At 40.3% G+C, this 15,765-nt stretch overlaps 1 protein-coding gene across 3 annotated transcripts in view; it reads left to right on the forward strand.

Moving 5' to 3' along the window:
- Positions 1-2,303: 2,303 nt before the first annotated feature.
- Positions 2,304-15,765, forward strand: part of BTBD3 (BTB domain containing 3) — a 38,922-nt gene continuing 25,460 nt past the window's right edge. For 2 of the 3 annotated variants that reach the window (XM_033440319.2, XM_033440320.2), the window contains exon 1: positions 2,323-2,462. The gene's annotated coding sequence lies outside the window, so the exon portion shown is untranslated. Of the gene's footprint in view, positions 2,463-15,765 lie in introns of all 3 variants that reach the window. The other variant, XM_004276473.3, reaches the window with a different exon arrangement.

The following is a 15,765-nucleotide window of genomic DNA, read 5'->3' on the forward strand; positions in this document are numbered from 1 at the left end:
CAGGGTTCTTCAACTAGAGAGAGAGAGAGAGAGAGAGAGAGAGAGAGAGAGAGAGAGAAAGACTTATTTTAAGGATTTGACTCACATGATTGTGGAGGCTGGCAAATCCATAATCTGCAGGGTGAACCAGCAGGCTGGAGGCCCAGGGAAGAGTTGCAGTTCAAGTCCAGAGGCAGTATGTTGGCAGAATTCCTTTTTTTTTTTCATGGGAGGTCAGTCTTTTTCTATTTGGGCCTTCAACTGATTGGATAAGGCCCACGCACATTATGGAAAGCAATCTGCTTCACTCAAAGTCCACTGACTTAAATGTTAATCTCACCTGAAAAAAAATACCTTCGCATAAACATCTAGACTATGTTTGACCAAATATCTGAGTACTGTGGCCTGGCCAAACTGACACATAAAATTAACCATCATACAAGGTAAATATTATGATTCCATGCTACTGCAGGGGAACAAAACTTGCCACCCCAAAATGTCTCTTTGGTATGCAGATTTTTTTTAGAACTGAAAACAATCAAGGCCCAAAAGACTCAGGAAGAAATTCTGACCTTCCCCCCCTAATTGCCTAAAAATTTTAGATATAGGGCCTATTCCAGGAATAGAGCTATCACCAGAGATACCTGCAAAAAATATGGGCTAGGGATGGTAGGGGAATAGGGCTTAGAGATCAAAGTCCACTCTGTGTCCCATTGTCTCTGCCTGACCCAGCAAACAGTTATTTACCAAACATTTATATGAATTGCCTTTTCCCCCTTTCAAGTCCCAAACCACGACCCACAACATCTTCTTTTGCCTTTAAACTGAAGATAATATTTAAGATAAGGGTGTCAGTCATTTTGGTGAGTTACTCCGTTTTCCTGGCTCTCTGCCATGCACATGTTATTAAACTGTTGTTTGATTTTCTTCTGTTAATCTGTCTCAATTGAATTCTTACACCAGCCAGAAGAACCTAAAAGGGAAGAGGAAAATTTCTTCCTCCCTGACATTACACACAAACACAGTAAGCCTCACAGATATTTAGTAATTTGCATGACATCAGACAGTTTGTTTCAGAGCATCTGGACTTTATAAAAGGGGTTTTTGTTTTCCAAAGTCCATATATTTTTCACTACATATACTGTCTCTCAAATTAATGTTTTTTTAATTAAGTAGAAATGTATTCTCCCAGGACCAAACTCATGTTAAAAGAAGCATTTAGTGATTGTAGCTGTACATTTTAAAGGTCTAATTTATCCACTAATAAATATCTACCAAGGATGATGATCTAATCTAATGAAGTAGGTGTCTGTCATGAGAAACAATTCTTTACACCCAAACAGGCAGTGACAAAAACTAGGGAATCCTGTCCTTCACAATCTCACAATCTCTGAAAACGTTTCCATGTATTCTATTTCTGATGCCAACACTTGAATTCAGGACCCTTCTACTTCTACAGAATTTCACTGCTAGTCTTCACCTTATATTCCAAAATTCTGCATCTAATTAGACCGCCAGAAACACCAGACTCTTCTCCCTCACACCTTTAGTATTTATCAGTTATCCACTAAAAAAAGCTGAAAATTTGAAGTGCAGCATCAAAAATCTTTTCCAGACGAGCTTCAAGTACCCTTCCTGCCACCGTTTTTGCCCTTCACTATGAAAAACACATTCAGATTAAACTTGTCCCCAAGAAGGTTCATGAGCTCGTATATTACTTGATTTTTTTTTTTTTTTTGCAGGTTCTGCCTTTGCGTTGACCTTTCTCCCAGGTGAGCTTATCTTCTGACTCCATCTCTTACCCTTCCAGGCTTCTCAAAGTTTTCTCATCACCCCAGCCAGAGGCAACTCTCCTTCCCCAAACTGCTTAAGAGTGTAGTTAAGGTTTGCAGTTTCAGGTACTGGAAGATCTCTATTTATGCACTTTTCTCATCTGTTCAAAGAGAGGGCTGGATTCAGTGCCCGAAAAGGAATCCCAAAGCCAAATGCAATCGATTCACCATTACCTGAGGATGCCCTGTGTTCCGCACAAAGTCTCTGCCAAAGTAGGTGCTCAATAAATATTTAACACCTTAATTGACGAATGATACAGAGAAGAAGACTGCAACTTGTGGGACAAGAGCGAACTTGCTTCTCAGCGAAGGGTGACTTTTGGCCCTCCTCCACTTCCCTACGTTTCACAGGTCCAGGGTCACAGCCCACTACGCCACCAGACCCTAGGAAGGGAAAGGCACTACGCATGCCCGGTATCCAGGGGCGCCTCCGGGCGCGCAGCTCGCTCGGCCCCGCCCCTCCCGTCGCTCGGGTGCGCGCGTGCGCGGCCCCGCGGAGCGTGCCCTGCGTGCGGGTGCCCGCCGAGCCCGCCGGGCGCTGGTTCCCCGAGTGCCCGGGCCGGGGCCTGAGGAACGGGCACCGAGCCGGGGCAGCGAGCAGTAAGCAGAGCAGACGGCGGGCGCTGCCTGAGGCGACAAGGACAGCGAGCGGTGAGTGAGGGGACCGTGAGCGAGCGGACGGGCGCCTCCGCGCGTGCGCAGCGTCGGACCGCCGGGCCAGGGGCGCGCTCCCGGCCGCGGGCCGGAGGGGCAGAGCTTGGCTGGGCAGAGACGGGGCTGCCGGCCGGCGTCGGGACAGGGGTTGGGGGGGCGCCCGGATCCTCCGTCCCGGCTCGAGAGGCGCTGGCCGCGCGGGTGGGGTTCCGGAAGAGCTCCAGGCGGGACGGTGCTGGCCCCGCGCGGAGGTCCTGGCGTCCGGGCCCGAAGGCAGGGCTAGCTGCAGCTGAGGACGCCGGGGAGGGGCGAGGCGAACCCCCCGAGGCTCCTGCCGGCAGTACGGGCGCTCTTTGAGTGCGCGACCCCCGAAGGTGGCCGAGGTCCAAGGAGGGGGCGCGGCCGAGCAGCCTAGGCGTCGAGCAGGTGGCGGGGCCGCGCCCCTCTCCCGGGGAGGCGCGGGTTGGAAACGGGAGCAAAGTTCCCTGGAACAACTTTACTGGGGCGCAGCCTACGGGGCCCGACCGACACCCCGGCCTTCGCCCAGCCCCTGTGGCCGCAGGACCCCCGCGAATGCTGGTGGGCTTCTGCGGGTTCAGTTTCCTTCTGGTCCTGGAGCTCGTCCTCCAAGTTCTGAGCTGTATTCACTGCCAATTCGCTCTTAAAATAGATGTGTAAGTTTGGTGTTTCGGTAAGAAGGATATTTGCTCTCTTGGGAAGAAAGGGCTTATGTTGCCAGTTTTTTTTTTTTTTTTAATCTCAAAGAAAGTATTGTTAGGGCATACCGGGGACTCCTATTTATCAAGAAACCTATTGTCCTGTGTGTGCTTGGAGAAAGCCAGCTAATTTCTATTATTAGCCGTAAAAAGACAAAGGGAGATAACTGTGCTTTCTTTTTTCCTTTCTTAGAATACTGTAGTTCCTAAAACTGGCTGCACAAAAGGATCATTGGAGACTTTTAAAACTCTGCTCAAAATTGCACCCCAGACCAATTAAAACACGGTGTGTAGTTTATAAAGTTCCCTCGGTGATTCTAATAGTGCAACAGAGTTTGGGAAGCATAGGTTTAATTTAAGAAAGTCAAGATTTTAGTTTTGCGAAGTAGCATTCAGTTTGTAACTGATGAGAGGAAACTCTGGCTTCGTTTTCCATAGACAGGAACTCACAAAGAGTGGTTTGTTCCCGCCGGGGAGGGAGGGAGGGAAGCGCCTCTAATGGTTCAAACTTTAGCTGAACTGTATAATACGACTCCAGCGTCCAGACATTGTTCTAACTGGTGTTTTGAATTTCTTTTGGGCGTGTTGAATTTCCTAGTAGTAAGCCCACCTTCCTGGCCCCTGCCGCACCCAAGGGGTTTCATCTTCTTTTAACCCTCTTTCCTCCTCCCTCCCCCGTTTCCCCTCTTAACCATCCTCCAGCCTCTGGGAGGATCCCCTCCCCCAGCATGTACCGACTCTGAGGGGTGACTGCAGGTTACCACAGCAACGGGTCTTCCAGGGGAAGTGGACGGGTCTACCTTTGGTTTTCTGAATAGGACTCTAACTTTTCTAAAGATTTTGAATGACCCTTTTCAGTTCTTGGCCTCAGCTCAGGTAAGGGTGAGTTCACGCAATTCCACTTTTTCTCACTAAGTAATTTCAGAATTATTTATTAATGCTGTTGTATGGAGTGATAATGCTAGCAGCTCTGCTGTTCTACCTTTACCAGTCTTTGCACTAAGAACTTGTGTAACAAAGTTCCAAAAGAGGTGGAAGCAACTTTTTTTATTTTTATTTTTTCTTTGGGGCACACAAATCTACGAAGTATATGCATCATTTTTCTAAACTCCGAAGACATATTTAAGAAATTTTAAAAGTGAAATATAATCCTATATCCATGCAAAAACCTTTGCTAATTTGTGGCCCAAAAATGTCATTGTCAGTTTGTAAATTGTTTTGTTCCTAGAAAGTGCTTTGCCATGATTCTTTGCAAAAAGTTAAACCACTTGTAACGTTATACTTTAAAATAACAAAGGAAAGGCACAGTTTGTCTACAGATTCACCCACTCCTTCCCTTCCCCAACACACACACATCCAAACGAAGATAATTTTTTTAAAATGTTCATTCTTTTACGTTCAAAACAGATATTCCGCAGCCAACTAATTCCAGTTTACCTTGCAAGGAACTCTTAAAACTGTTCCACACAGAATAGTACAGACATATTTATGTGTCTTTAGGCTTTTTGTTTTTATGAAACCTTTCCAACTTTACTGTGTAAATAATAATCAGAATTCGATCAGTCAGTTCAAAATGCTTATGGTAGTATAGTGACTCCCAGCATCTATTGGGGATTGCAGAGGTTTTCTTTACTCTTGTGTTATGTGCTAGTTAACTTTCTGGTTATCAAGCAGATTCCGTAAGGCTAATTTTCCCCATTTCACCCTGAGAAGAAAATAATAGTGGAAAATCCTCTCTCGTTTGATGGACCTTGTAGTTCAGCAGTAATGCTGTGCAGCTAAGGCAGTAACTGCTCACCTAAACTTTTCATTCCATGTTTAAAACTTGAGGCCTTCTAAGCATCTACAGTTGAGAATTTCTATTCTTTCTATGGTTTTTAAACATTTAAAAATGAAAAGCCATTGTCCTTGTTGTAGACATTTTGGGAATTACCAAAAAAAGTTAAAAAAATAAAAATCACAGGTACATCCAGAAATAATCACCTGTTCATGGGATGATATGCTTCCATTTGTCCCGTTTTATTTGTCTGCGTATATATACTTTTAAGCAAAATTGGCACTTTAATTTCATTTGTATTTTTAAATGCTGCCTTTTCACTTAATATATCACAGACATTTCCTATGCCCTTAAATCTTCTTTGAAAATAAGATTTTTAATGATGGGTATGCCAAAGTTTATTTAGCTAGTTTTCTCTTTTTTGACATATTTCCATTTTCAGTGTTTGGAGGTATGATATTAAATTCTGGTTGCAAATCCTAGCTTGGCCACTTCTGATCTAAGTGACCTTAATTACCTAATTATTTGATTGTGCTTCCTTTATCCATAGAATGGGGGTAATAATTGTGCCGGCAACATAGAGTTTTGGAGCGATGGCAAGAACCAGATAGAGGAAGGTCTTCAACAGAGTCTGGCAAAGGATGTAGGCTCAGAAAGTAGTAGCAGACACACAGGCAGAGCTGGGGTAAATGCCCTTGTCTGAAAGTCTTACTGTCTCTGACTTGCTCAGGCTAGATTTATAGCAGAATTCCTGGGGCAGAGGTGAACTCTTTTATGACTCTTGAGGCCTGTTGCCAAATTGCTTATGCCAGAGCACATCGATGCCCTTACACACTGAACGGTCTTTCCATAGTATCAGCACTCCAGTGTTTAATCTTTCCTAATCTTCTATAAAAATGTGGTCTTATTTTAATTCATATTTTTTTGGTAACTAGTGAAATTAATAATTTGCTTTTTATTTGTTCATTTTGCCTTCTGAGAGTTGTCCAGGTACTTTGTCCATTTTATTGTTAAATGATGATTTTTAAAAATGAGTTAAAGTATCTTTTAATATAAAGAGGTAATATATGTATAATTAAATATTCTATATATATTATATAACATATGCTCGTAATATAAAGAGCATATAATATAAATATGCTCTTAATGTAAAAAGCATTGTGCCTTTATCATATTTGTAATTTTTTTTTCCTCCACAGCTCGTTGTCTTTTAATTTACTTTATGGTATTTTCCAAACAACAGGATATTTTTACTTTTATGTAGTCAGCTCTCTCCATCTTGTCCATTATGACTTTTCCTTGTAAATATTTACGTTTGAAAATATAAACAGACGTGAGGTAAATGAAACGAAAATTTTGGAAATATATTAGACTTGTACATTTAGTTCTATATTAGCACATGGATGTGAATTGTTTTACAGCACCTTCTCCTCCTGAGCCAGCCCATCTAGTCTACTAGCACCATCTGTTAAACAGTCCATCCTTTCCTCAATGGGTTGTGGTCTTCCCTTTATTATATTTTAAGATCTTGACTAGCTTTTGGGTCTGATTCTGTTTTAGGTCTTACTTATCTATCATTGACCTCTTATCTTAATCAATGTTAAATCTTTTTAAATGTACATTTAGAATATATAGAAGTATCTGCTAGAGGAAGTCACACTGTTCTTTTAAAAATCATAATTATAGTCATCTGTCCTTTCAAATAAAAATTGTATTACTATCTTTATACTAATACATGCACATAATTTAAATCTAAGAATACTAAAATACTTATTGTAAAATAAGTGGTCCCCTATCTCTCATTGCCCTCCACCCATCCCCTTAGGCTCCTCAGTGTCAGTCTTTTGACTGTTACTGGTTTCTTTTTCACTGGGACCACATATGAGGTCTTTTCCTGTTGGGTTGGTCAGAGGGTGGTCATCAGGCAGCACCCTGCGCTGAGGAAAGGGTCCAGCTGCCAGTGCTGGGGAGACATCTGGCTGGAGTCTTAGCATCCTCTTCACTTTGGGGAAGGTTCTGGTGCTCTCACAGTCCAAATACTTACCTGTTTTATCTACTCTCCCAAGAATCAGTCTCCGGTCTTGCTGGGCTCAGGCAGGGACTGTGGGCCAGAGCTCCACAGCCAGGAGGTGGGAAGGGCATCCGGGAAGTAAGGCTGCTAACCTTATTTTAGCCCGCTACCCTTTCTCCAGTTTTGAAGCAAACTGGAGTGCTTCTCAGCTTTTCTCACTGGTGGTGGAGCATTTCACTCTTAGGGCTGCTGAGTTGCTACTTGTCCATCTGCTTTCCACTTTCATGATTTTGTTGTAATTTCCACTACAGTTCTTCAAGTCCTTGCATCTTTGTCTTCTGGAAAGAACTCTTTTTTATTATTATTATTATTTTTTGCGGTACGCGGGCCTCTCACTGTTGTGGCCTCTCCCGTTGCGGAGCACAGGCTCCGGACGCGCAGGCTCAGCGGCCATGGCTCACGGGCACAGCCGCTCCGCGGCATGTGGGGTCTTCCCGGACCGGGGCACGAACCCATGTTCCCTGCATCGGCAGGCGGACTCTCAACCACTGCGCCACCAGGGAAGACCTGGAAAGAACTCTTTACTGCCATTTTTGTGGAGTTTAGAGAGAGGATGTGCTTGAATGTTTTGTTAAACGTGCCATCTTAACCTGGAATGGTCTGCAGATGAATCCTTAGAACTGAGAAATATCCAGTTATTTTGGTTCGTTGGCAAGGACTGTCATGTACATATAAAGTCAGTGTTTCTCTGAAGGGATGTGAAAAGTTATACAGACCTTCTGTCTCTTAGCAGAGGTGTTTTGTTTGTTTGTTTACTCTTTATATAAGTCCTAATATTTATTGTTAGGGTTCTTCTTAGGTATTTATGTTTTTGTTGCTGTTGTGATGGGTTCTTCAAATTGCCTATTGCTGACATAGACGGTTGTTGATTTTTGTAAGTTTATTTTATAGCTGGTTCTTACTCTAAGAGCTTTGCAGTTTATTCTCTTGGGTTTCCTAGTTACGTAATGACACTTGTGTCTACTTCTTTCTAATAATTATACCTTTTATTTTGGTTTTATGGCAGGCTGCACTAGTGTTAGCATTCTGGAACATTATAAAATACATCTGGAACATTATCAAATAGTAATGGCAGTAATGTGCAAACTTTTGTTCTTTAATAGAAAAAACAGTAGTACAATATTGGCTTTTGTTTTATCATAATTCCTCATCAGGACAGAGGAAATCTATCCTTTTATTTCCAATTTACCTAGAGGTATTATTATTATTATTTTTTAAGGGATAGGAATTGAATGGAATTCAATTAAGCAGTAATCTGCTAATAGGAATTAGCAGATTACTGTTAGCAGCTACAGTTTATCACTGGTATTTCTTAACAGATCTACTGACTTGAGTCCCAAATATTAAACTGGAGTAAATCCTTCCTTCTGAATAATTCTTTAGAAAAATGAATTCAGTTTGTGGCAAAATTAAAAGATAACATCACATTCAGTGGATATTCATGTCTTCTGTGGTGGGGGCTGTGTGGGATAGAGTCACCAGGGCTTTTTCAAAAGAAAATATTGTAAATTGCAGAATCCAACTATCAGTTCTCCTCTTTACTCTTGGCAGCACTTGATATAATTGGTCATTCTCTCTTTTGATTTGATTTTTCTTCATTTGATTTTGAGGACACCACAGTCTCCTGCTTTTCCTTCTGTACCACTGGCTTTTCAGTCATTTTTTTAAAAACGTGTGTGGTTTTTTGTTTGTTTGTTTTCACACCAGCCTGTTAATTTGGAATACTTCAGGGCTTAGTTCTTGTGGGACTCTTGTCACAAACAATTGTAAGATTTTAATAAAGTACCATGTAGCTCCTTTAGACTCCCAATGTGTATTTCCAGTTGAAGTAGGTCTCTTAAACTCCTGATGCATATATCCAACTACTTTTTTGACTTTTTCACTTGAATACGTAAAATATACTTCAATTTTAAGGACTAAAACAGAATTTCTGATCTTCCTCTGCAAACCTGCTCTCCCTGTAGCCTGCCCTATTTTGGTGTCAGGGTGGCTCCATTTTTGGGGTTATTCAAGCTGAAACCTTGGAATCATCCTGACTCTTCTCTTTCTCTCCCACTTTACATCCAGGCTGTTAGCAGATCCTGCTGCTCTATCTTCCAGATGTATCCAGAATCCTGTCTTCCAAATAAATCCAGGAGTTCAACCCCTTTTCTCACGTCTACTGCAAGCACCTTCCTCCAAGTCTCCAGCACCTGTTGCCTGGATGGTATGCAGTGGCCTCTCCTTTCTTCTTCCCTGCCTTCCTTTAATATGTTATTGACATAACAACCATAGGTTGCATATGCTTAAAAACCTTCTCTGGCTCTCCATGTCACTCAGAGTACAAGTCGAGATTCCTTATAATGATTCACAAAGCCTGACACTTTCTGGTTACCAAGACCTCTGACCTCCTCCCCACTCCTCTCCCTGCAATGGAATGCTCTCCATTCCAGCCATCCTTACCTCCTTGCTGATCCTGGAACCCTCCAGGCACATTCCCACTTTTAGGTCTTTGTGCTGGGTTTTCCCTCTGCCTGTAGTATTTTCTCCCCAGATGCATTCATGGCCAGCTCCCTCACTGCCTTCAGGTCTTCACTAAGCTACCAACCACCTCGTCAGTGATGTCTATGCTGTTTACAGTTGCAAACTGTGTCTGGTATCCCTCTTGGAATGCTTTACATTTTCCTTTCTCCATAGCGTCTACTACCTTCTAAATTACCGTATGTCTTATTTATTTATTGTTTATTTTTGGTGAATTCTCTTTTCCCGTCCCTGCTAGACAGTAAGTTCCATGTGGCCAGGTATTTTATGTCTGTTCATTAATGTGTCCCAAGTGTGTGGTACATAGAAGATGGTCAGTAAATGTTTTTTGAATAAATGAACATAGTCTGCGTTCTCCATTTTTTTTCCAATGAATTTTTCATAAAGCAGTGTAGTCCTTTGGCATCTGTGGATCTAGCATTGGTGATTTAGCATCCCGTCAGCAACGGGGAAGTTGAAGAACATGTATAATTTATAATGGTATAATAATACAGAGAGTGGTTATGAGGATTAAATAGGATACCGTCTGTAAAGTGCTAAACTGTGCCAGTGTGTAGGAACAGGTCACTTAACTGTCAGAAAGCCTTAGCCAACTGACTCGATTCACATCTGAATGATGTGAATTGAATTCTAGAACCTGCTCTCTTTGGATTTCAGTTTTTTAAGCAACGGTGGGCAGTGGGTTCACCTTGGGAACATTTCAGAATACAGGGAGCCTGAGCTCCCTGGTCAATATCAGTGATGTGCTCTTCCTTTGTTTATTCTTTAACCCATCTGTTAAAGTGGAATGCAACCACTTGTTTTCTCCTTTTGTGCTTTCTTGCTGTTCAGGACATCTCCCCATCTCTCAGTCTCCTTTAAGTCCTTTTATCCTCTGAGGTTCTAGCTGAAATAAGTTCTTTTATAAGGTGATTTTGAAATCCTTCAGAGGCACAGAGAAGCACATAGTTGAACATGATATTAAATCCACAAAGTCAAAAGCTCTCAGGCCTTTAGCTTCAGTTCCCCGGACAAGCATGTGTTGTGGCCATCCCTGCAGCAACCATCTTGCTTACAGAGTTTCTAGAGTCTCCTTTTGTGTCCTTTAAATCTGAGAATACCTCAGAAACATCAGGCTCCCTCTCCTCTTTTGATAGAGCAAGAAATATTTGTAGGCTTTTTACTGTGGCAATTACTGTGCAAATAAGGTGAGTCATGTGCCAGAAAAAGATGATTATTTTAGAGCTTGTGAAGGCAGCCAAAGAATAGACAATAAACCAAAACCACGATGTATCTCTAGAAATGTGTAAACCCAATGCCAGTAACCTGAACACAAAAATGTGAACATTTTCTTCAATTTCTAATTTTTTTCCTCAAAAACTATCTAATTACTTAGTTTTTTAAAAATCTACTTTATTTTTCTCTAATAGTATATGAGCAGGGGAGGTCCCCATATTCAGAGAGTGTAAACATTTTAGCCTCAGTTACCATACATATTACAAATAAAATTTCACAAGCACCACATTCTGAATGTATCACCTGATGAATTTGCCTTGTCTTTGAAGATGGGATCATTGTATTTATGCTTTGTTTTTGTTTTGTTTTACTTTTTTATACAGCAGGTTCCCATTAGTTATCCATTTTATACATATTAGTGTATATATGTCAATCCCAGTCTCCCAGTTCATCACACCAGCACCCTACTCCCCCACCACTTTCCCCCTTTGGTGCCCATACGTTTGTTCTCTACATCTGTGTCTCAATTTCTGCCTTGCACCAGTTCATTTGTACCATTTTTCTAGGTTCCACATACATGTGTTAATATACGATATTTGTTTTTCTCTTTCTGACTTACTTTGTATGATAGTCTGTAGATCCATCTACGTCTCTACAAATGACCCAATTTCATTACTTTTTAAGGCTGAGTAATATTCCATTGTATATATGTACCACATCTTCATTATCCATTCGTCTGTCGATGGGCATTTAGGTTGTTTCCCTGTCCTGGCTATTGTATATAGTGCTGTAGTGAACATTGGGGTGCATGTGTCTTTTTGAATTATGGTTTTCTCAGGGTATATGCCCAGGAGTGGGATTGCTGGGTCATATGCTAATTCCATTTTTAGTTTTTTAAGGAACCTCCATACTGTTCTCCATAGTGGCTGTGTCACTTTACATTCCCACCAACAGTGCAAAGAGTTCCCTTTTCTCCACACCTTCTCCAGCATTTGTTGTTTGTATATTTTCTAATGACCATTCTAACTGGTGTGAGGTGATACCTCATTGTAGTTTTAATTTGCATTTCTCTAACAGTTAGTGATATTGAGCAGCTTTTCATGTGCTTCTTGGCCATCTGTATTGTCTTTGGAGAAATGTATATTTAGGTTTTCTGCCCATTTTTGGATTAGGTTGTTTGTTTTTGTAACATTAAGCTGCATGAGCTGTTTATATATTTTGGAGATTAATCCTTTGTCTGTTGATTCGTTTGCAAATATTTTCTCCCATTCTGAGGGTTGTCTTTTCGTCTTGTTTGTAATTTCCTTTGCTGTGCAAAAGCTTTTAAGTTTCATTAGGTCCCATTTGTTTATTTTTGGTTTTATTTCCATTACTCTAGGAGGTGGATCAAAAAAGATCTTGCTGTGATTTATGTCAGAGTGTTCTTCCTATGTTTTCCTCTAAGAGTTTTATAGTGCCCAGTCTTATATTTAGGTCTCGAATCCATTTTGAATTTATTTTTGTGTATGGTGTTAGGGAATGTTCTAATTTCATTCTTTTACATGTAGCTATCCAGTTTTCCCAGCACCACTTATTGAAGAGACTGTCTTTTCTCCATTGTATATCCTTGCCTCCTTTGTCATAGATTAGTTGACCATAGGTGTGTGGGTTTATCTCTGGGCTTTCTATCCTGTTCCATTGATCTGTATTTCTGTTTTTGTGCCAGTACCATATTGTCTTGATTACTGTAGCTTTGTAGTATAGTCTGAAGTCAGGGAGTCTGATTGCTCCAGCTCCGTTTTTTTCCCTCAATACCGCATTGGCTTTTCGGGGTCCTTTTTGTCTCCATTCAAATTTTAAGATTTTTTGTTCTAGTTCTGTAAAAAATGCCATCGGTAATTTGATAGGAATTGCATTGAATCTGTAGATTGCTTTGGGTAGTATAGTCATTTTCACAATATTGATTCTTCCAATCCAAGAACATGGTATATCTCTCCATCTGTTTGTATCATCTTTAATTTCTTTCATCAGTGTCTTATAGGTTTCTGCATGCAGGTCTTTTGTCTCCCTAGGTAGGTTTATTCCTAGGTATTTTATTCTTTTTGTTGCAGTTGTGAATGGGATTGTTTCCTTAATTTCTCTTTCATATTTTTCATCATTAGTGTATAGGAATGCAAGAGATTTCTGTGCATTAATTTTGTATCCTGCAACTTTACCAAATTCATTGATTAGCTCTAGTAGTTTTCTGGTGGCATCTTTAGGATTCTCTGTGTATATAGTATTATGTCACTTGCAAACAGTGACAGTTTTATTTCTTCTTTTCCAATTTGTATTCCTTTTCTTTCTTTTTCTTCTCTGATTGCCATGGCTAGGACTTCCAAAACTACGTTGAATAATAGTAGTGCGAGTGGACATCCTTGTCTTGTTTTTGATCTTAGAGAAAATGCTTTCAGTTGTTCACCATTGAGAATGATGTTTGCTGTGGGTTTGTCATATATGGCCTTTATTATGTTGAGGTAGGGTCCCTCTTTGCCCACTTTCTGGAGCATTTTTAGCATAAATGGGTGTTGTATTTTGTCAAAAGCTATTTCTGCACCTATTGAGATGATCATGTGGTTTTTCTTCAGTTTGTTAATATGGTGTATCATATTGATTGATTTGTGTATATTGAAGAATCCTTGCATCCCTGGGGTAAATCCCACTTGATCATGCTGTATAATCCTTTTGATGTGTTTTTGGATTCTGTTTGCTAGTATTTTGTTGAGGATTTTTGCATGTGTATTCATGAGTGATATTGGTCTGTAATTTTCTTTTTTTGTGATATCTTTGTCTGGTTTTGTTATCAGGGTGATGGTGGCCTCATAGAATGAGTTTGGAGTGTTCCTTCCTCTGCAACTTTTTGAAAGAGTTTGAGAAGGATTGGTGTTAGTTCTTCTCTAATTGATAGACTTCACCTGTGAAGCCATCTGGTCCTGGACTTCTGTATGTTGGAAGATTTTTAATCACAGTTTCAATTTCATTACTTGTGATTGGTCTGTTCATGTTTTTTATTTCTTCGTGCTTCAGTCTCATAAGGTTATACCTTTGTAAGAATTTGTCCATTTCTTCCAGGTTGTCCATTTTATTGGCATAAAGTTACTTGTAGTAGTCTTCTTAGGATGCTTTGTATTTCTGCAGTGTCTGTTGTAACTTCTCCTTTTTCATTTCTAATTTTATTGATTTGAGTCCTCTCCTTCCTTTTCTTGATGGGTCTGGCTAATAATGATTTATCAATTTTGTTTATCTTCTCAAAGAACCAGCTTTTAGTTTTATTGATCTTTGCTATTGGTTTCTTTGTTTCTATTTCTGCTCTGATCTTTATTGTTTCTTTCCTTCTGCTAACTTTAGGTTTTGTTTGTTCTTCTTCCTCTAGTTCCTTTAGGTGTAAGGTTAGATTGTTTGAGATGTTTGTTGATTCTTGAGGTAGGATTGTATTGCTATAAACTTCCCTCTTAGAACTGCTTTTGCTGCATCCCATAGGTTTTGGGTCGTCGTGTTCTCATTGTCATTTGTCTCTAGGTATTTTTTGATTTCCTCTTTGATTTCTTCAGTGATCTCTTGGTTTTTTAGTAACATGTTGTTTAGCCTCCATGTGGTTTTTTTTTACATTTTTTTCCCTGTAATTCATTTCTAATCTCATAGCGTTGTGGTCAGAAAAGATGGTTGATATGATTTCAGTTTTCTTAAATTTACTGAGGCTTGATTTGTGAACCATGATGTGATCTATCCTGGAGAATGTTCTGTGCACACTTGAGAAGGAAGTGTAATCTGCTCTTTTTGGATGGAATGTTCTATAAATATCAATTAAATCTATCTGGTCTGTTGTGTCATATAAAGCTGGTGTTTCCTTATTAATTTTCTGTTTGGATGATCTGTCCATTGGTGTAAGTGAGGTGTTAAAGTCCCCCACTATTATTGTGTTACTGTTGATTTCCTCTTTTCTAGCTGTTAGCAGTTGCCTTATGTATTGAGGTGCTCTTATGTTGGGTGTGTATATATTTATAATTGTTATATCTTCTTCTTGGGTTGATCCCTTGATCATTATGTAGTATCCTTCCTTGTCTCTTGTAACATTTTGTATTTTAAAGTCAATTTTGTCTGATATGAGTATTGCTACTCCAGTTTTCTTTTGATTTCCATTTGCATGGAATATCTTTTTATATCCCCTAACTTTCAGTCTGTATGTATTCCTAGGTCTGAAGTGGGTCTCTTGTAGACAGCATATATATGAGTCTTGTTTTTGTATCCATTCAGCAAGCCGGTGTCCTTCGGTTGGAGCGTTTAATCCATTCACGTTTAAGGTAATTATCGATGTGTATGTTCCTTTACCATTTTCTTAATTGTTTTGGGTTTGTTTTTGTAGGTCCTTTCCTTCTCTTGTGTTTCCCACTTAGAGAAGTTCCTTTAGCATTTGTTGTACAGCTGGTTTGGTGGTGCTGAATTCTCTTAGCTTTTGCTTGTCTGTAAAGCTTTTGATTTCTCCATCGAATCTCAATGAGATCCTTGCCCAGTAGAGTAATCTTGGTTGTAGGTTCTTCCCTTTCATCACTTTAAAGATGTCATGCCACTCCCTTCTGGCTTGTAGAGTTTCTGCTGAGAAATCAGCTGTTAACCTTATGGGAGTTCCCTTGTATGTTATTTGTCGTTTTCCCCTTGCTTTCAATAATTTTTCTTTGTCTTTAATTTTTGCCATTTTGATTACTATGTGCCTAGGCATGTTTCTCCTTGGGTTTATCCTGTATGGGACTCTGCGCTTCCTGGACTTGGATGGCTATTTCCTTTCCCATGTTAGGGAAGTTTTTGACTATAATCTCTTCAAATATTTTCCCGGGTCCTTGCTCTCTCTCTTCTCTTTCTGGGACCCCTATAACGTGAATGTTGTTGTGTTTCATGTTGGCCCAGAGGTCTCTTAGGCTGTCTTCATTTGTTTTCATTCTTTTTTCTTTATTCTGTTCCACAGCAGTGAATTCTACCATTCTGTCT

Source organism: Orcinus orca, chromosome 16 (genome assembly GCF_937001465.1).
Source record: "Orcinus orca chromosome 16, mOrcOrc1.1, whole genome shotgun sequence".
Classification (NCBI taxonomy): domain Eukaryota; kingdom Metazoa; phylum Chordata; class Mammalia; order Artiodactyla; family Delphinidae; genus Orcinus; species Orcinus orca.